Source organism: Tamandua tetradactyla, chromosome 13 (genome assembly GCF_023851605.1).
Source record: "Tamandua tetradactyla isolate mTamTet1 chromosome 13, mTamTet1.pri, whole genome shotgun sequence".
NCBI lineage: Eukaryota > Metazoa > Chordata > Mammalia > Pilosa > Myrmecophagidae > Tamandua > Tamandua tetradactyla.
Window position 1 is genome coordinate 80,311,599 of NC_135339.1, and position 19,483 is coordinate 80,331,081.

The window sequence follows — 19,483 nt, forward strand, 5'->3', positions numbered from 1 at the left end:
TTAATGTCTATTATGTTTTAGCTTAGAATACACTTTAATATTAATATAGGGTCATGATAACTTTGGGGTATTTAAAAAAATCTTTTACTTCTAATCAATCCTTATATTTAAACTGCATGTCAAGCAAGCAGCATATATTTTGGCTTTTTTAAACCTGGGCTTTCATTTGTCATCTAACATGATTATGGATATAGTCTGGCTTTGTTTTTCCATTTAATCTTTCTATTTTTTGTTCTTTTACTCCTCATTCCCTGTTCCTTTTTTCAAGTAATCAAGGTTTTCTAAATTTCTCCACGTTGTCTCCTTTATTTCATTTTATTATTTATTTTATTGTCAAAGATTTCATACAGAGAACTTGAATGAATTATACAGTGAACATACAAATGCTCATGACCTACATCTCACAACCAACATCTTTTTGTACTTTTTAATCTTATAAATATCCGTCTAACCATCCCCCATCCATTCATCAATTTACCCTATTTTATGCAATTTAGCTGAGATATATTCACATACCATATAATCATCCAAAGTATACAATCGATGGCATGTAGTATCATCATATAATTGTGAATTCATCACCACAGTCAATTTTAGAACATTTTCATTAATCCAAAATAAATAAATAAAATTTAAATTTAGAAAAGAACACACAAAACATCTCACATCCTGTACTCCCCATTATTTACTTATTTTTTTGTCTATATTTTCTTATGCATCTGCCCTTATACTGGATAAAGACAGTGTCATCACAAGGTTTCACAGTTGTATACTGTCATACTGTAAAAACTATACAGTTGTACAATTATCATTAAGAATCAAAGCACCTGGATTAAAGTTTCAACAATTTCAGGTATTTCCTTCTAGCTATTCTAATACACTAGAAACTAAAAAGGAACATCTATATAATGTATAAAAATAACCTCCAAATGATCTCTCGACTCTATTTGAAATTTCTCAGCCACCGAAATTTTATTTTGTTTCATTTCTATTTCCCCTTTTGATCAAGAGGCTTTCTTAATCCCATGATGCCAGGGTGAGGCTCACCCCTAGGAAGTCATATCCCACGTTGTCAGGGAGATTTACACCCCTGGGAAACATGTCTCATGTAGGGGAGATGGTAGTGAGTTTATGTGCAGAGTTGGCTTAGAGAGAGAGGCCACATCTGAGCAAAAAAAGAGGTTCTTTGGGGGTGACAGGCATAATTATAAGTGGTCTTAGCTTCTCCTGTACAGGAATAAGTTTCATAAAGGTAAGCCCCAATATTGAGAACTTGGCTTATTAAATTGGGAGTCCCAATGCTTGAGAGAATATCAAAAATTCCCCAGGTGAGGAAGTTTAATATTTCCATATTTTTCCTTAGTCCCTTAAGGGGACTTTGCAAATACATTTCAAATTTCTGCCCAACTTACTCTGGAATGTATCAGGTATTACATTAACTTGTACAAAATAACAAGATCTCATTTCCTATTCAAGTTTCCATGTAATTATGTTGTTCAAATAAACTGACCATACAGTTTAAATTACATAGTGTGCTATAGAAAATATAAATTTTACACCAAATAAACATTGCTTCCTTTGATATCACACAGATTTGAAGTTTTAAAATATAGTTAATATCATCCCTTACCCTGTATTCTGATTTACTTTAGTTCTAACCAGATCAGCTTCACTGATACCTCTAATTGAAGTCTGATCTTTTTTTCCAGCTTCTTTAACAGCTGCTGTATGGGGTAATGCTGACTTTCAGAGCTGCAGAACTCTAGCTCTGATTCTCAGGTGTCATAAGAAACCCAAAGTTTCAGGTAGTGACCAGGTTATACACAAAGAGTTCAGCTTCTCAGAATTAGAAATGACAGTTAAAACTCAGGAATAGATGTGACTGCTATAAGAACTTACAATCTAGTAATTTTTACAATAAGCCTTATTTAACGTTCTGTATTTCTTAATTGCTGATTGTCCAATCTCTGCCCACAATCTATCCTCTGATAACCTATGCTCTCAAAATCAATTCTCAGAGTTTGCATGTTATAGTTAATCCATATTAGTGAAGCTTTATAGTATGTGTCTTTTCATTTCTGGCTTATTTCACTAAACATCATGTCCTCAAGGTTTATTCACCTAGTTGTATGCCTCACAACTTCATTCCTTCTCACAGCCACTCAGTTTTTCATTGTATCTATACACCACAGTACATGCTTCCATTTGTTCATCAACCAATGTACCATTAGGCCACCTCCATCCACTGCAAAGCATGAATACTGCCGCCATAACCACTAATTACAAATGTCCATTCATGTCCCTTTCAGTTCTTCTGAGTATATACATAATAATGGGGTTACAGGATCATATGGCAACCCTGTATTTAGCCTCCTGTGGAACCACACACTGCCTTCCAGAAGGGCTATCAACCCTATTTTCCTACAGTGAATAAGTACATCTGTCTCTCCACATTTTCTCCAGCACTTGTATCTTTCTGTTTACTTTTTAAACAGTTTTATTCACACCCATACAGTCCATCCTAAGTAAACAATGGCTTCTGGTATAATTACATAGCTATGCATTCACCACCATAATCTATATGGGAACATTTCCATTTCTACCACAAAGAAAGAGGAAGAGGGGGAAAAAAGAATAATAACAAAAATAAAAAGGAGAAACTAGAACAACAACAAAAATCCCATACCTCTCCCTTATATTCCCCACTTATTGACATTTAGCTTTGGTATATTGCCTTTGTTACAATTAACGGAAGCATATTACAATGTTACTATCAACTATAGACCCTAGTTTGCATTGATTGTATTTTTTCCATATACCATCCCATTTTCATCACCTTGCAATGTTGACATTCATTTGTTCTCCCTCATGTACGAATTTTCTTATATTTGTACATTTAATCATTATCATTGTCCACTCTAGGTTTTACTAAATTATACAGCCCAGACTTTATCCTCTATCTTTCCTTCTGGTGTCACACATACTCTTAGTCTTCCTTTTTCACTTTCAGTCTATTTTTGTCCTAGGGTCTAAAGTGAGTCTCTTGTTGAGAGCATATAGATGGGTCTTGTTTTTTTTAATCCACTCTGCCATTTTACGTCTTTTGATTGGGGAGTTTAATCCATTAACATTTAATGTTATTACTATAAAGGCAGTTCTTTCTTCTACTATTTTGTCTCTTGGATTTCATATGTCATACCTTATTTTCTTTTCTCATTTTACCCTTACGAATAATCTTCATTTCTATACTCTCCTCCAAACCTCTCTCTCCTCTCTTTTCTATCTGCCTGTAGTGCTCCCTTCAGTATTTCTTATAGAGCAGGTCTCCTGTTCACAAACTCTCTCAGTGTCTGTTTGCCTGAAAATATTTTAAACTCTCCCTCTTTTTTTTTCGCATGGGCAGGCATTGGGAATCAAACACAGGTCTCTGGCATGGCAGGTGAGAACTCTGCCACTGAGCCACCATGGCCCACTCTCCCCCTCATTTATGAAGGACAGTTTTGCCAGATACAGAATTCTTGGTTGGCAATTTTTTTCTTTCAGTATCTTAAATATATCATATCATTGCCTTCTCCCCACCATGGTTTCTGCTGAGAAATCCACACTTAGTCTTATCAAGCTTCCCTTGTATTTGATGGATTGCTTTTCTCTTGCTGCTTTCAGAATTCTCTCCTTGTCTTTGATATTTGACAATCTGATTATTAAGTATCTTGGTCTTTGTCTATTTGGATCTATTCTGTTTGGGGTACATTGTGATTCTTGGATCTGTAATTTTATGTCTTTCATAAAAGATGGAAAATTTTCAGTAATATTTCCTCCATTATCCCTTCTAGGACACCCATAACATGTATATTTGCATGCTTCATATTGTCATAAGATTCCCTGAGACCCTGCTCATATTTTTTCCAATCTTTTCCATATCTGTTCTTTTATGTGTATGATTTCAGATCCATAGATCTCTGATTCACTAAACAGAGTTAGTGACTAGTGAAGGGTTCACTAATCCTTTCTTCTGCCTCTTCAAATATGCTATTATATGTCTCAACTGTGTTTTTTTTTTTTATCTCTTCTATTATGCCTTTCATTCTCATAAGTCCTTCCATTTTTTTTTTTTTTTTTTTAAGATTTGGAGTTCTTCTTTATGGTCACCCAATGAATGACTTCTTTACATCCTCCATTTGTTTAGGCATATCTTCCTTCAACTCCTTGGTTTGATTTTGATTTGTCTGAACATTTTTAATTAGTTGTTTCAACTCCTGTAGCTCAGTTTTTTCCTTCGAGTGGGTCATATCTTTGTGCTTCCTGGTATGACTTGTGATTTTTTACTGCTATCTAGCCCTTTGAATTCCTTGATTGGTTTATTCTGGAAGTTGTTTTCTCTCTTTTACCTAGGATTTTCTTGTTGGTTGGCTTTGTTCTCTATCTGTTCTTTGACATTCAGTTCAATTATTATAGATCTCTGACTTCTGTTTAACTGATCAGAATTTTTCAGCTCTTGTTTTTCTGGTACTTGCCATGCCAAATGGAACCCTTTTAGTAGGGGGGCACTTCCCAGACATGTCTGACCCCAATCAGATTTTTCGAGACAAGACGGGCCCAGTTCTCAGGAGGAGGGTGTAATCAGTATCAACGTTCCCTGAGGATGAGACTCAGCAGCTGCCAGTCTTTCCTGTGAAGCCTTGTGACTTTGTGCTTTTCCTATTCTGCCCAGAAGGTGGTTCTTGTCAGCCTGCAGCTCCCCACTAGTGTAAAATGATGTGGAGCCTTTAATTCTTAGCAGACCCTGTCCCTACCAGGGGCATGGTTGAGACAGAGGCTGAGGCAAAAGCTTAAGCTGTTTCTGTTTTCCAGCCCCTAGGGTCTGAATTCTCAGAATGAGAGCTGCCACTTGTGCTGTCCCTTCCACTCACACACACACCTTTTCTTGGGGGAAGATATGCCCTTTTGGGAATTATCTCCTTCATCTGACCAGTTATTTTTCTTGTAGCCATACCTTAACTCCACCTTTGCCTGGGTCAGTACCAATAACTGAAAATGCCTGAGGCTTTCTTTAATGGGTTGCTAAAAAAGACTTTTTAAAAATCCTTCTCAGAGCCAGTCCCCAGCCCTCAGGGTTTGTCAATCAAGAGCTGAGGTTGGTGCCTGGCTCTATGAGCCCCTTTTCTTGAGGCACAGTTCTTTTCTAGTATTCTGAGCTCAGCCAACTCCAAAAGCCTCTGTTTTTTGTTTTGTTGCTTTTTGTCAGTCCCACCTCATTTCTGCCAGGAGAGATCTCCAGGTTCCTTTGGTGCTTGCTCTGGGTATATCTGTGCTCAGAGCTTGTATTCAGCAGTCCAAATTTGTTAATTAAATCTGCAATTGGAGCTTGCTTCTCCTTCCCTTGCTCCTAGTACAGACTACTTCTTTTTCCCACAGGGAAGTGTCTGTAAAACAGCCTGCCATGCCAGTGGTGGGGGGAGGGGGGGCGGAGCACCAGCCACCACAGTTTGGAAGACTTACTTACAGTTTTGCGCTGTAATTTTGGCCCTTTCACCCATTCTAGACTGTAGTACAATGCATGTCTGGCCACAGAAGTCCCCCAAACAGTTGCTCCAGACAGTTTCTGACTATTTACTAGCTGCCCTAGAGGACTAAGGAAGCTCTACCTCCTCTTCATTCATCCTATTTTTAATGGATTTTTAAATAAGTTACAAATATCAATACACTTCAGCCCCAATCATTCTAATGCACAAAATTAACTAGAATTTAATATTTGTTTACTTCTTTTGGTTAGGTAAAAATGCACATACAATGAAATGAACAAACAATACATGGACCATTTAATAAGCTTTGACAAATGTATGCACCTGTGTAAACCAAATTCCTAGTAAACTAGAGAATGCTTCCATTATCTAAAAAGTTTTCTCATGATCCTTACCCTTCCCAGTCAATTTTCACTCTAATCTCCCCAGAGACAAACACCATTCTAATTTTATTTCTACCATCTATCAGCTTTTCTTATTCCAAAATGTCATATGAAGGGGATCATACAATAGGCAGTCTTTTGTTTAAGGCTTCTTTCACTCAGATAACATTTTTTGAGGTTCAACTATGTTGCTGCAGCTATCGGTATTTGTTACTTTTCATCTCTGTACTATTTCATTGTATGACTAGACCTTCTAATAGCTTTGTAATTATAAATTTAACATTATTATTTTAATGATTACCCTAGGAATTTTAAAATTAACGTGTTGATTTTGAGATAATTGTAGTCACCTGCAATTGTAAGAAATAATATAGAGATTTTCTGTGTATCATTTACCACATTTTTTCAAACCTAGAGTACGCTATCACAACCAAGATATTGATATCGTTGATATGGAATATTTCCATCACCAGAAGGATCCCTCACGTTGCTTTTATAGTCACATCCATTTCCTGCCTGCCCCCACCCACTCTCTGATAACACTAATTTGTTCATTTCCATCATCTTGTCATTTCAAGAACATTCTCTAAGTGGAATTATACAGTATGTAAACTTTTGATATTGGATTTTTCCACTCATGAAAATTCCCTTGAGATTCATCTAGGCTACTTGTGTGTATCAATTGCTCATTCTCTTTTATTGCTTAGAAGTAGCCCATAGTATAGATGTACAATAGTTTGTTTAACCTTTCACCCACTGAAGGAAATCTGGGTTGTTTCTAGTTTGGTGTATTGTGAATAAAGCCACTATATAAACATTCATGCATTTATGTGAATACAAATTTTCATTTCTCTGGGATAAATGCTCAGGAGTGCAACCGCTGAGTTGTATGGAATTTGCATATTTAGTTTGTGTTTTCTATACATACAACCTTGTATTTAGAGATGAGGATGAAGCCAATCAGGTCAGGATTAAGGAATTCAGAATACAGGCATAAGGAAGACATTGTCTATATTTTAGAACCTCACCACTCTCTAAACTCAAAGGAAGAAAGGTTTATTTTGTCTGGAAACTAAATATTCTATAGCACATAATCTAACTCAACCTGTTTGGATAGCTCATTTGAATCACTGAAACATAGGGAGCCCAGAATAAGATGAGGGTATTTAATCCTGTATAGCATAATGTAATGTCTGGATAAGCCAGAGTATACTAAGCAGATAATCAAAATGTATTGGCATCCCTTGAGGTATGGGAGAAAAAAATATGGAAGTATTGAACTTTACTACTGGGAAAACCCCAGATATTGTGTTAAACATTAGGGACACCCAATAAGCCAAGCCCTTGATCTTGGCCCTTGCTTTTGTGAAGCTCATGTATGTAGCAAAGAAGCTTAGCCTACCTATAGGTATGCCTAAGAGTTAATTCCAGAGGATCGCTTTTGTTACTCAAATGTGGCCTCTCTCTCTCTAAGCCCAACTCTGCCCTCCCTGCCTATGTGAGACATGACATCCTGGCGTGAAAGTCTCCTGGCAGTATGGGAGATGACTCCCAGGGATGAGCCTGGCACTGGCACCATGGGATCAACAATTCCATCCTGACCAAAGGGGGTAAAGAAGTATAATGAATAAGTATCAGTGGCTGAGAGAGTTCAAAAGAGTCAAGAGGCTGAGGCTACTCTGGAGGCCACTCTTATGCAAGCTTCAGTTAGACACTGCTACCTATCATAGCTTGCCAAACCCCAACCAAAACCATTCCTGCCAATCCTAAAGAATACATAGGGTATTATAAAAGATTCTACAAAGGTTCCATGCACTAGGGTAACTTTCCAGAAACCTACAACCTCCAGATGGGTCCCTGGACCAGTTAAGTGTTGAAATGCAGAGGGGCCAACCTTTCTAGAATATCAATTTGTTCCATCCCCCTATCATGTATTATTGACAGCCTCTTCCAACATGAAAAACCTACAATGGGCATAGCCCAAATACCCCTTAGAGTGGGATAGAAAGATCAAAGATGATGGTGGATTTATACAAAGAAGGTAGTGTTTAACAAATGAGTATGATTGCTGTATCATCATATTGATTTCTTTTAGTCTCTAGCATCTTAGAGCAGCTAGAAGTAAAAACCTCAAATTGTAGAACTGTAACCCATACCAAACTCTGAAATCTGTTCACAACTAATTGTTATGATGTGCTTTGAAATTTATTTTATATGTTATTTTTCACAAAAAAGAAAAAAAAGCAATTGTGATGATGAATGCACAGCTATATGATGAACCATTGGCTGTATATTTTGGATGATTTATATGGTATGTGAATATATAATAAATATCAATAAAAATTAATGTAGGTAAAAAAACAAAACAAAAAACCTGCCGAAGTGTCTTTCAGAGTATCTGTAGCTTTTTACATTTCTACTGGCAGTATATGAGTGACCTAGCTTCACATCCTCACCAGCATTTGGTACTGTCACTATTTTTGATTTTGACCATTCTGATGGGGGTGCAGTGATGTCTCACTTGGCGTTAATGTGCATTTTCCTAATGGCTAATAATGTTGAACATCTTTTCATGTGTCCCTTGTATCTCTCTGTGGTATAATGTCTCTATATTTTATTTTTGACCAATTTTCTAATGAGTGGTTGTTTTTTTTGTTTTTTATTGTTGAATTCGAAGAGTTCTTAATATATTCCAAATTTTAGTTATTTATTGGGTATATGGTTTGCAAATATTTTCTTCTAGGCTGTGTTTTGTCTTCTCATTATCTGAACTGGGTGCTTGGCAGAACACGAGTTTTTAATTTTGATGAAGGCCCATTGATCCATTTTTCCTTTTATGGACTGTGCTTTTATTGGAAAGCCTACTTCTGCCTTGCCCTATTTTAAATATTTTCTCCTATGCATTTTTTCCTAAAACTGATATAATATTACTTTTAAGTTAGTTAAATTGAGTTAACTTATATATAAGGTATAAGACTTAGTTCAAAGTTCATTTATTTTTGCCTACAGATGTTCAGTTGCTCTAGCACCAGTTGCTGTAAAGGCTATCTTTTCTCCATCGCATTCCTTTTACACCTTTGTCAAAATCTATTGGGCATATTTGTGTCAGTCTAATCCTGGGTTCTTCGTTCTGTTTAATTAATTTATATACCAATGCCTGTATATTTCAGTGTATTGAAATGAGGTAGATTGATTCCTCTCCAATTAATTCTTCTTTTTCAAAACCGTTTTAGCTATTTTAGTTCCTTTGCCTTTGTGTAGAAATTTTAGAGTTTCCATAAAAATTTAGAATCTATGTGTACACAATAACCAGGCTGAGATTTTGAGAGGAATTGCATATATCAACTTGGAGAATTGACATCTTTATTATATTGAATATTCTAATCCATGAACACAGTATGTCTCTACATTTAGTTAGACTCTTACCACTAAGTATAGTGTTAGCTGTAGGTTTTTTGTAGATGCTGTTTTTCAAGTTGAGGAAGTTCCTCTCTGTTCCTGTTTTGCTAAAAGTTTTTATATGAGTGTGAATTTCCTCAAATGTTTTTTCTGCATCGATTGATAGAATCATATGATTTTTCTTCTTTAGTCTGTTAATATGGTAGATTATATTGATTGATTTTTGAATATTGACCCAGCCTTGTTTCCCTGGAATAAACCTTTTTGGTCATGTTGTATAATTCTTTTTATTATTTCTGAATTCATTTGCTAATATTTTGCTAAGGATTTCTTCATCTATATTCATAAGGGATATGAATCTGTAGTAATTTTTGTACATGTCTTTGTTCATTTTTGGTATCCAGGTAATAATAGCATCAAACACGAATTGGGTAGTGTTATGACTGGTTCTACTTTCTGGAAGAGATTACATAGAATTGATGTTAATTCTTCTTTAAACTCTTGATAGAATTTTCCAGTGAAATCATCTGTGCCTGGAGATTTCTCTTTAAGGAGTTTTTAAATTACAAATTCAATTTTCTTAATAGTCACAGGGCTATTCAAATGATTTTATATTGAATGAGTTGTGGTAGTTTGTGCTTTTCAAAGAAGTGATCCATTTCCTCTTATGTTGTCAAATCTATGTATGTAGAATTGTTTGTAGTATTCTCTTATTTAAAGATACCATTTTTGGTATCTGCAGGGTCTGTAGTGATAGCCCATGTTTCACTCCTGATATTGGTAATTTGGGTCTTCCTATTCTCTTTGTCATTCTTGTTAAAGATTTCTCAAGTTTTCTGATCTTTTCAAAGAGCCAGATCTTCATTTCAATTATTTTCTCTATTATTCTTCTGTTTTTAATTTTATTGATTTCAGCTCTTATGTTTATTATTTCCTACCTACACCATGCTTTAGGTTACATTTTTTAGTGTAAGTAGAGTCAAATATTGGCTGGAATATAGTTATACTCAAAATATATCCAAAATTCAAGTTTAACTTGGAATCTTGTACTTTCATTTGGTAAATCTGGCAACCCCACTAATTACTTAAGAGGTGCCATGAGTCAAAACACTGTACCTTACTTGTTTCCTTCATGCCACAGTGCTAAAGTACATATTGATGGGTTTACCTTTTAATACCCCCACATAGGCTGCAAGCTCTTTGAGGGTAAGGCTTGCATTGTATTTTTCTTACCTTGTTCTTAAGTAATGCCATGACTTTTCCCTTTCTAAAAATACACTTCACAGACCAAAGCAAAATATGTAATAAAAAATCCATTAAGCTGAGTAATTAGACCTTAATGCAACTAAGTTCAGCTGATGGTACACTGAGGAGTTGGTTTTTATGTAATGCTAACATTACCTTGACATCTTTCCAAATGATGAAATTTCCAGGAAAAATAAAATAGGAGAAAACAATGCATAAAGGAAAACTCATAAGAGGAGAAAGTTCAGTTGCAGTAGGTCAGCAGTTCAGAAGAAAAAAATATATGTACTGATGCCAGTAAAATAGAAAACACAGTGTAACCCAGGCAAGGAGGTATGTGAAAAGAAACTTAAAACACTGGGGCCAAAGGAAAGATTACAGAGAAATGGAGAAGCAAAAAGTTGATAAGTAAAGCAAAAGTCCAAACATAAATGAAACTTCACTGGAGTCTTAATAAATGTAAATTGCCACAGCCAAAGGGAAGGTTGGCAGAGGAGCTAGGGAGTTGCTAGGAAAGAGAATCTTTTCTATCTAAGCTAGGGTAAGAGTTTGGTTTCCAGAATTTGATTTGCTTACTTGTTTATAAAAGGAAGGTGAGCACAGATGTTCAATGACATCAATTTCCCAAGAATGGCTGGCGCCTGTTTGCATAGCCACAAATAAAAATAAAGACTCGCTAAATTCCTGCCCTATTTTACTGCAGCTTTTAAGACAGGAAGAAAAAAAAAAAGCTTCAATAGAATTAATGCATCAAATGCTGTGAGATTTGTCTTTGAAATGTTATTCTCACACTCTTTTACCTGATGAATATGGAATTGTCTTTGTGGTCTGGAGATGAATTTGCTGAAACTCATATCTAGTTTTAGCTACTGTGTGCTGACAGGAACTTATCTTTAAGAAGCAGTTTGCCCAAAGCCACTTAAGGAAGAGTTCATTGCCAAATGTGGTACAATCTTGTGACTCCCCAGTGCAGCACGGCACATACAAACCTCCTATCTTTGTTGCTTTGAGGAGGCTTTTGGATCACTTTGATTCATTGGAAACATTGTAATCCATTGGGAAAAAGGGTCTATCATGGTAGGAGTGATTTTTTTAAAAAAATAAGGTATTCCCTAGTAAAGTGTGAGGCAACATCAAACCCCACTGTGAGTACAAACCATTCCTTTGCCCTCATCCTATTGGGATTACAAAGATGAAATAAGCTAAAATGAAGAACAAGGATGGCCTTGCTATGGCCAACTGATTTTTGACAAGAGATGCCAAGTACCTTAACTGGGGAAAGAATGGTCTCTAACAAATTTTGCTGGGAAACAGGATATCCTCATGCAAAAGAAAGAAGTTGGACCCCTACCTCATACCATATTCAAAAATTAATTCTAAATGGATCAAGGACCTAAACATAAGAGTTGTAGCCATAAAACTATTAGAAGAAAACATAGAGAAATATTCATGGTTTTGGATTTGGTAGTGATTTCAAAAATATAACACCAATAGCACAATCAACAAAAGAAAAGAAAATGAAATGGATTTCATCAAAGTGAAAAACTTCTGTATTTTCTTAATAATATCAAAGGACATTATTAAGAAAGTGAAAAAGACAACCTACAAAATGAGAGAAAATAATTGCTAACCATATATATGGTAAGGATTTAAGATGTGGAATATAAAAAGAACTCCTAAAACTCAAGCATCAAAAGACAAGTAAGGATTTCCCCAATATGTTAAGGTTTTTAAAAATCAGTTTTAATTTTAATGGGGTGTTTCACTTTATATAGGTATATCACGAATTATCCAATTAATTATTCTAAATTTAGGAGAAATATAAGCAAATCCAAGATCTCCATAACAAAGTATTCACAATGTCTAGAACACAATATAGAATTACTTGATACACAAAGAGCCAAGAAAATATAATCCATTTTCAAGATAAAATATAACCAGCAGAGGCCAAACCTTAGATGATCTAGATGCTGGAATAATCATACAAGGACTTTAAAATAGCTATTGGAACTATGCTCAATAAAGAAAAGGAAAATATGCTTATAATGAATGAAAATACAGGAAATCTTAGCAGAGAAATATAAAATATGAAAGAGAATCAAATGAAATTAAAAATATCTATTTGAAATAAAAATATCATCAGATGGGCCTAATGGCTGAAAGGAAATAACCCATAAAAGAATCAGAAAATCCTGAAGATAGTTTGATAGAAATTATCCAAGCTGAAGACTAGAGAGAAAAAGGATTGAAACAAATTAACAGAGCATCACCAGACCACGGGACAATATAAAAATGTCTCACATTCATGTAATTTAAATTCTAAGAGAAAAAGGAACAGAGAATCAGAGAGAAAAATATTTGAAGAAATAATAGACAAATTCATCTTAAAAGTGGTGAAAGACATACAGCACAAGACTCAAGAAATACAGCAAACTTAAAACAGGATAAACAAGTATAAAACCAGACCTAGGAACATTATCATCTAACTAATACAAAGTGAAGATAAAACAAAAGGCTTGAAATCAACCAGATAAAAATGATGAATTTTTTACAAGAAACCAATAAATCAAATGAGGGCAGTCTTCTCATAAAAAATTATGGTGATAGCAGAACCACATCTTTAAAATACTAATAGAGGAAAACAGTCAATACAAAATTCTATATCCAATAAAAATATTCTTCATGAATGAAAGTGAAATAAAGATATTTTTGGATAAAATAAAACTAACAGAATTTCTTTCCAAAATTGCTGCTACACATAATGCAGCAAATATGTATTCAAGCCCAGTGGAAACGACACTGCAGGGAAAGGTAGATCATCAGGAAGGAAAGAAAAACATCGGAGATAGTAAATCTTTGGTTAAATATAAAAGATTTATTTTCTCTTAATTTCTTTAAAGTACATGACTGTTTAAAATGCAAATTATAATCCCACGGGTTTATAATGCAAATATATGTAAACATATGAAAATTATGGCATAGAGAATGGCAGTGAGGTGGTAAATGGACTGACCGTTTCAAGAGTCCTACCTTTACATGAAATTGTACTATATTAACTCAAAGTAGACTGAAAAATAAAAAAATGATTTCCTAATCTTTAGCGAAATCACTTTTAAAAATGAAAAGGGTTATAGCTAAATACCCAATAGATAAATTAAAATGGAATTCTACAAATACTTTCAAAAGAAGGCAGAAGAGAGGAAACAGAAGTTAAAAAGGAGAAGGGGGTAACCATTAGAAAACAAATAATAAAATGATACACTAATTTTAGCTATAGTAATAATTATATTAAATTTTAATTCACAAAATACTCTACTTAAACGCAGATATTACCAAGACGAACAAAAAAAGAAAACCCAACTATATGCTGCCTACAAGAATTACTCACTTTAAATACAAAGATATGAGTAGGTTAAAAGTTAAAGGATATAAAAATATGTATTTTCCATACAAACAGTTAAGTATAAGACAATTGGAGTGATTATATTGATAGCAGATAAAATCAATTTCAAGACCAAAGAGTATTTCCAGAAATAAACAGGGACATTTCATAACTCTAAAAGGGCCTCATCAGGAAGACATAATGATCATAAACATGTTCTCACCTTATGACTAAGCCTCAACATAACAAGAAGCAAAAACTGATGGTAATGAATTAAAAGGAAAAATTGAAAACACCACAATCGTATTACACTTTCAACACCTCTGTCCTAGGAATTGCTAGAACTAGGCAAAAATAACAGAAATATGCAGATGATCTAATCAACACCATCAACCACCTTAACCTAACATTTATAGAAAGCTACACCCCAATCTGCATAGTATACATGCCTTCCAAATACATATGGTATTTTCACCATGGTAGAACAAAGGCTGTATACAAAGACTCAATTAATTTATAAGGACTGGAACCAAACAGACTATGTTGTCAAACTTCAATGGAATTGAAATAAAAAACCAATAACAATAATAATCTTGGAAAAAACAGAATATTTAGAAATTAAACAACACACTTCTAAAAACCCCAATGGGTCAAAGAAGAAATAACAAGGAGAATCAGAAACCATCTTCAATTAAATGAAAATAAATAGAAAACATTTTAGCCTTTGTGGGAGAGTTAAAACAGTGCTTAGTGAGCACCTTATTTTATTAAATACTTACTTTGCAAAAGAAGAAAGGTCTAATATTAATGGCATAAGGGTCCATCTTCATAAGCAAGACAAAGAAGAGTGAGTAAATCCAAGGGAAGTAGAAGGAAAAATCAAGATAAAAACAGAAGACAACAATAAAGTACAAAATAGAAAAGTAAAGAAAAGGAATAAAGATAAAGACTATTTAATTGAAAAGATCAACAAAATTGTTAAACCTCTAGCTAGACTGATTAAGAAAAAAGAGAGAAAACCCACAAATTACCAATATGAGGAATGAAAGAGTTGTAATTACAGTCTTTATAGATATTAAAAAGAAAGTAAGACAATATTATTAAAGAATTTCAAGTCAACACATCTGAATACTTAGATGAAATAGAAACATTTCTGGAAATACACAACGTTTCTAACCAACATAAAAGAAAACAGAAAATCTGAAAAATAATCAAAGAAATGGAATTTATCAGCAAAAACTATTATGCAAAGAAAACACCTGATTCAAATGGTATCTCTGGTAAATTCTAGCAAACACTAAAGGAAGAAATAACATTAATCTTCTATAAGTATATTCAAAAATAGAGGAGGAAAGCATATTGCCCAACTTGCTTTATGAGGCCAGCATCATCATAAAGCCAAAAGCTGAGAATGGCATTATTCAAATAGAAACATAGATGCAAAGTCTTTAACAAAATTGAATCTGACAAAATTTATAAGAAAATGAAATCATAATATTTTATTTGACACAGTGATGAATATTTATAGAATCATGTTAATTAAAATATTAAATACAGATTTAACTTTAAATTATGGTGTACTTATTTTGTGAGAATGGGAGGGAGGGGAATGCAAATATAAGATAAAATTGACCTCATCTTCCATAATAGGGGTCTAATAGAAAATGTCTCAAATTTATGACCCAACAGAGTGCACTATAAATGTAACAGAGAAATGGAGATAAATACCAGAAGAAATTAATTTTAAAAAAGACCTCTAGAGAACTAAAATAGGGCTGGAGAGTAGGCGGGGAGAGCATAAGACTTCTATTTTTTTACATTTTGCCTTTCAGCAACTTTTGACATTTTAAATTATATGCATTTATTACTTTGATAAAAATTCATTGGGGGAAGGGGCTTGCAACCAGCAATAAAAGACATTTTGAGTGACCCTGCTCAGTTTGTTGAGAATAAAACCAAAGACGATAAATTTGTTGTATGCTCTAGCACGCAAATTTTACACACACATTTCCCTATTCAAACTACTATACAGATTTCTGATATTCCCAATTCCATCTACATTTTCACTAAATGTGTTCATTGCCATAGTTACTGATTTTTAAAAAAACTATTTATTTTTGAAAATAATACAAAATAGAGAACAATATGGATTATTGCAGTCTTGCTGTTTTCCTCCCCAACCCCACTCCCCTCTCTCCCTCCCAAGAGGCTGTACAGGCCCCACATATTCATGAAAAATATATTGTATTGTTTTAATATCCTTTTCAAAATTCATAAATGCTTCTAAAATATAACACCATTTCACAGCATGTTTTTTGCACTTAATGTTTTATATTTTTTAGCCCTCTCCAATTGTCTGTTAGTCTAGAGAAAACATAATAATAGGCTTCCTGGTCTCATTTCAAATTTATGGTCACAAATCTCCAGTGCTCATTCATCATTGCTCAGGGGTTCTGCTAAATTTCATATTTTGTTCACATTCCTCCTCTCAGCAGAGATTATTTCACACCTTCTCTTTCTTTAATTCTACTTCTCTTCTCTGTTTCAGCACTTTCCTTGGGGGATCTCATCCAGTCTCATAACTTTACATAGCACTTTCATGTCTATGATTGTCCAGTTGTTTACTTCCAACGTTGACCTCTCTCCACCACACTCAACCCCTGTCTACTTAACTTTGCCACCTGGATGTCCAGCAGGCATCTGAAACATTCATGATGAAAGGGACTCTTGAATTTCCCCGTCTACTTCTGACCTAGCCTCCAGCATTTCGGCAAAAGGCCCAAACATCTACCCAGTGGCATTCACCAAAATTTTAGGAGTTGCTTTGTTCCTCCCTTTCCTTCAGTGGGTCTTGTTTAACCAAATCTCTGCGAGGATGTGTGTGTGTGTGTGTGGGTGGGTGGGTGGGGGGACAAGGAGGGGGGTAGCTGACTTCTATGTCAACCAGGATCAGATGAAGAGTCATCAACTCAACTGCCCACTGGAGCCAGGTAGGAAACAGATGAGGGTAAGCTGTCTGGTTTAGGCCATAGTGCAATAAGAAGTGGTAGTTGACCCTCTGTGTCTGTCCAGGGTGGACTGGAGTGGGGACTGTGGGGACTAAGATGGGGTAGACACTATGCACAACCTGGCACTGATGCCTGCAACCCAGGCTTGGTTGGACTTCTAGATTTTTAATTGTAGCTGCAGACCTGGATTATATTAAATCTCCTAATTTTAAATGTTGGCAACTAATTCAAACCATATTTATGTACTGCACAGGTGGAACAAGACATAGGTGAAGACACAGTTTGGCCCAGGTGTCACCAGTTTGCAAATCTCTTCTGTGCGTGTGAGTATATTCTGTTAGGAAAAGGAAGTTTCTTTAAATGCAGAGATTGAGCTCATCACACTCAGTTCATAGTATACTATTATCATTGTTCCATGCAAGGTTCCCTTCTCTTTTTTTTTTTTATATTTTAAAAATTGCATTATTTATTCCCTTTTATTCTCATTCCATACTCCCACCGGCCAACCCCACCATAGGGGACCAAACCAATTGACAAAAAAAAATCTTTTGTTTGCATGTGTTCCTGCAAATTGCTATATTAGTTTGCCAGAACTGCTATCACAAATACCACAAACTAGTTTTGATTTTAGAACAGGAATTTATTGGCTCATGATTTTGAGGCTAGAAGTCCAAAATTAAGATACTTTTTCCTTTCTTACAGAGCCTGCAGCATTTTGGTTCTAGCTGCCAGCAATCCTTTGTGTTCCTTGGCTTGTAGCTCTGTCTCCCTCCACATAGTGATGTCCTCTCCTTTCTGGCTTCTGTGACTCCCATATACTCTTTACAGGACCTCCAATAATATGGATTAAGGCCACCCTGATGCAGTTGGCCACACCTTAACTAAAAATAACATTTTCAAAAGATCCTATTTATAAATGGGCTCACACCCACGGGGATGGGTTGAAATGAAGAACATGTCTTGCTAGGGTTCAGAACTCAATCTACCACAAATACATACTGCTGTTTTGTGTGCAAGTATTGTTTATTTATATAAATGGTGCTGTCACATAGATCTCATTCTGTTTCTTCCTTTTCTTTAGTCAGGACTATTGTCTTTTCATGTCAACCTGTCCTGTTGGGTATACGTCTATTCTGTTACTGCCAGCTGCTGCATGGTGAGCACCCACCATGTTTTATCTGTCTACTCTTCCCAGTTGTTTCCAGGTCCCACTATGAAAAACAATGCTGTGATGAACATCCTATAGCAGCCTCCCTAGGAAGCTGTATGAGTCTCACTGGATAGACCTTAAAAGACAGAACTAATGAGTCCTAGCATATGTGTGCTTAATGTGCAGGGCCCTGCTTTCTACCATCTCACCAGTTGCACAGGAGGTCCCCAAATTCCCACATCCCCACCAATGCTTGGGCTTTCTATTTCTTCTTGGCCTAATGGAAAGTGATATCTCAATGCTCTAAGAGTATAAGTATATACTTCTATAAGTATAGAATTAACACAATAAGTTTTCTAGGGAGTCTCAAAAGACTTTTAAGCCTTTGTGCTCATTTTCAGACCTAGAATGCAGACAATTCTCCCATTTTATAGTTGATTCATTACAGATAGAAAGGCAAAAAGCCAAAATCTTTTCCTTCTCAGTTATGAGAGCTTTGGGACCTTTACCTGTTATACCTTTGATGTCTTCTGCCTATTGGCAAGGAAGGAAGGAGGAGGACTGTCTTTCTAGTCAAGTTATTCCTCTACCTCTTCAGCTCAACATTGTAATCACTAGAATATACTTCTTGGAAGGGAAAGGGATGACATTTTTCTATGGTATTCTGTCAACTTCAGAAATTAAAGTTACATAAATAAAAATCCAGAGCATGGTCTGTAGAGCGAACCTTTTCAATTGACTTTTAAAAAAAAATAAAAAGCCACCATCCCAGTTTGAGATGAAATGCACTCTGTGAACCAATAAGTTATTCTACCTTTAATGAGAGAATCAATTATCTGGTCCAGAGTCTTGACTGATGGTACCTTGTCATTACAGAAGTTATTTTCTTTCTTTTTTGTATAGCATAATGTAATTCCTCAATATTTAGGTGCTTAAATTTTTTTTTGCCCTAAGGCAGCAGGAATGATTATCATGAATGATAGGTAATTTGTCAGCATTAGCACTCCCAAGAAACCTCCATCAACTTACTCTGAGACCTGGCTGCAGGCTGATATACAGCTGCAGGGCTCTGCACAATGGTGGTTGGATGTGGTGATGTGTTTTCTTTTCCTTACTGACATTGCAAGAATACTATGTGTAATTTAATATTTGCTAAAATATTGAAAATCTCTTTAATTGAATAAATTTACTGAAAAGCTTCATAGATTTAAATGGTCTTACAAGTCATTTACTAGAAAAGATTGGTTTCTTTAAGAGGCTCCAGCTGCAACTTGCCCAGAGCATTGCACAAATTCTTTTAGAAGAACTGACGACTTTATTTTTTTGTCAGTCTAGTTGAAAATGATACTCGATAGTTCTATTTATCAGTGGGAAAAATGCGTTTAAACACATTC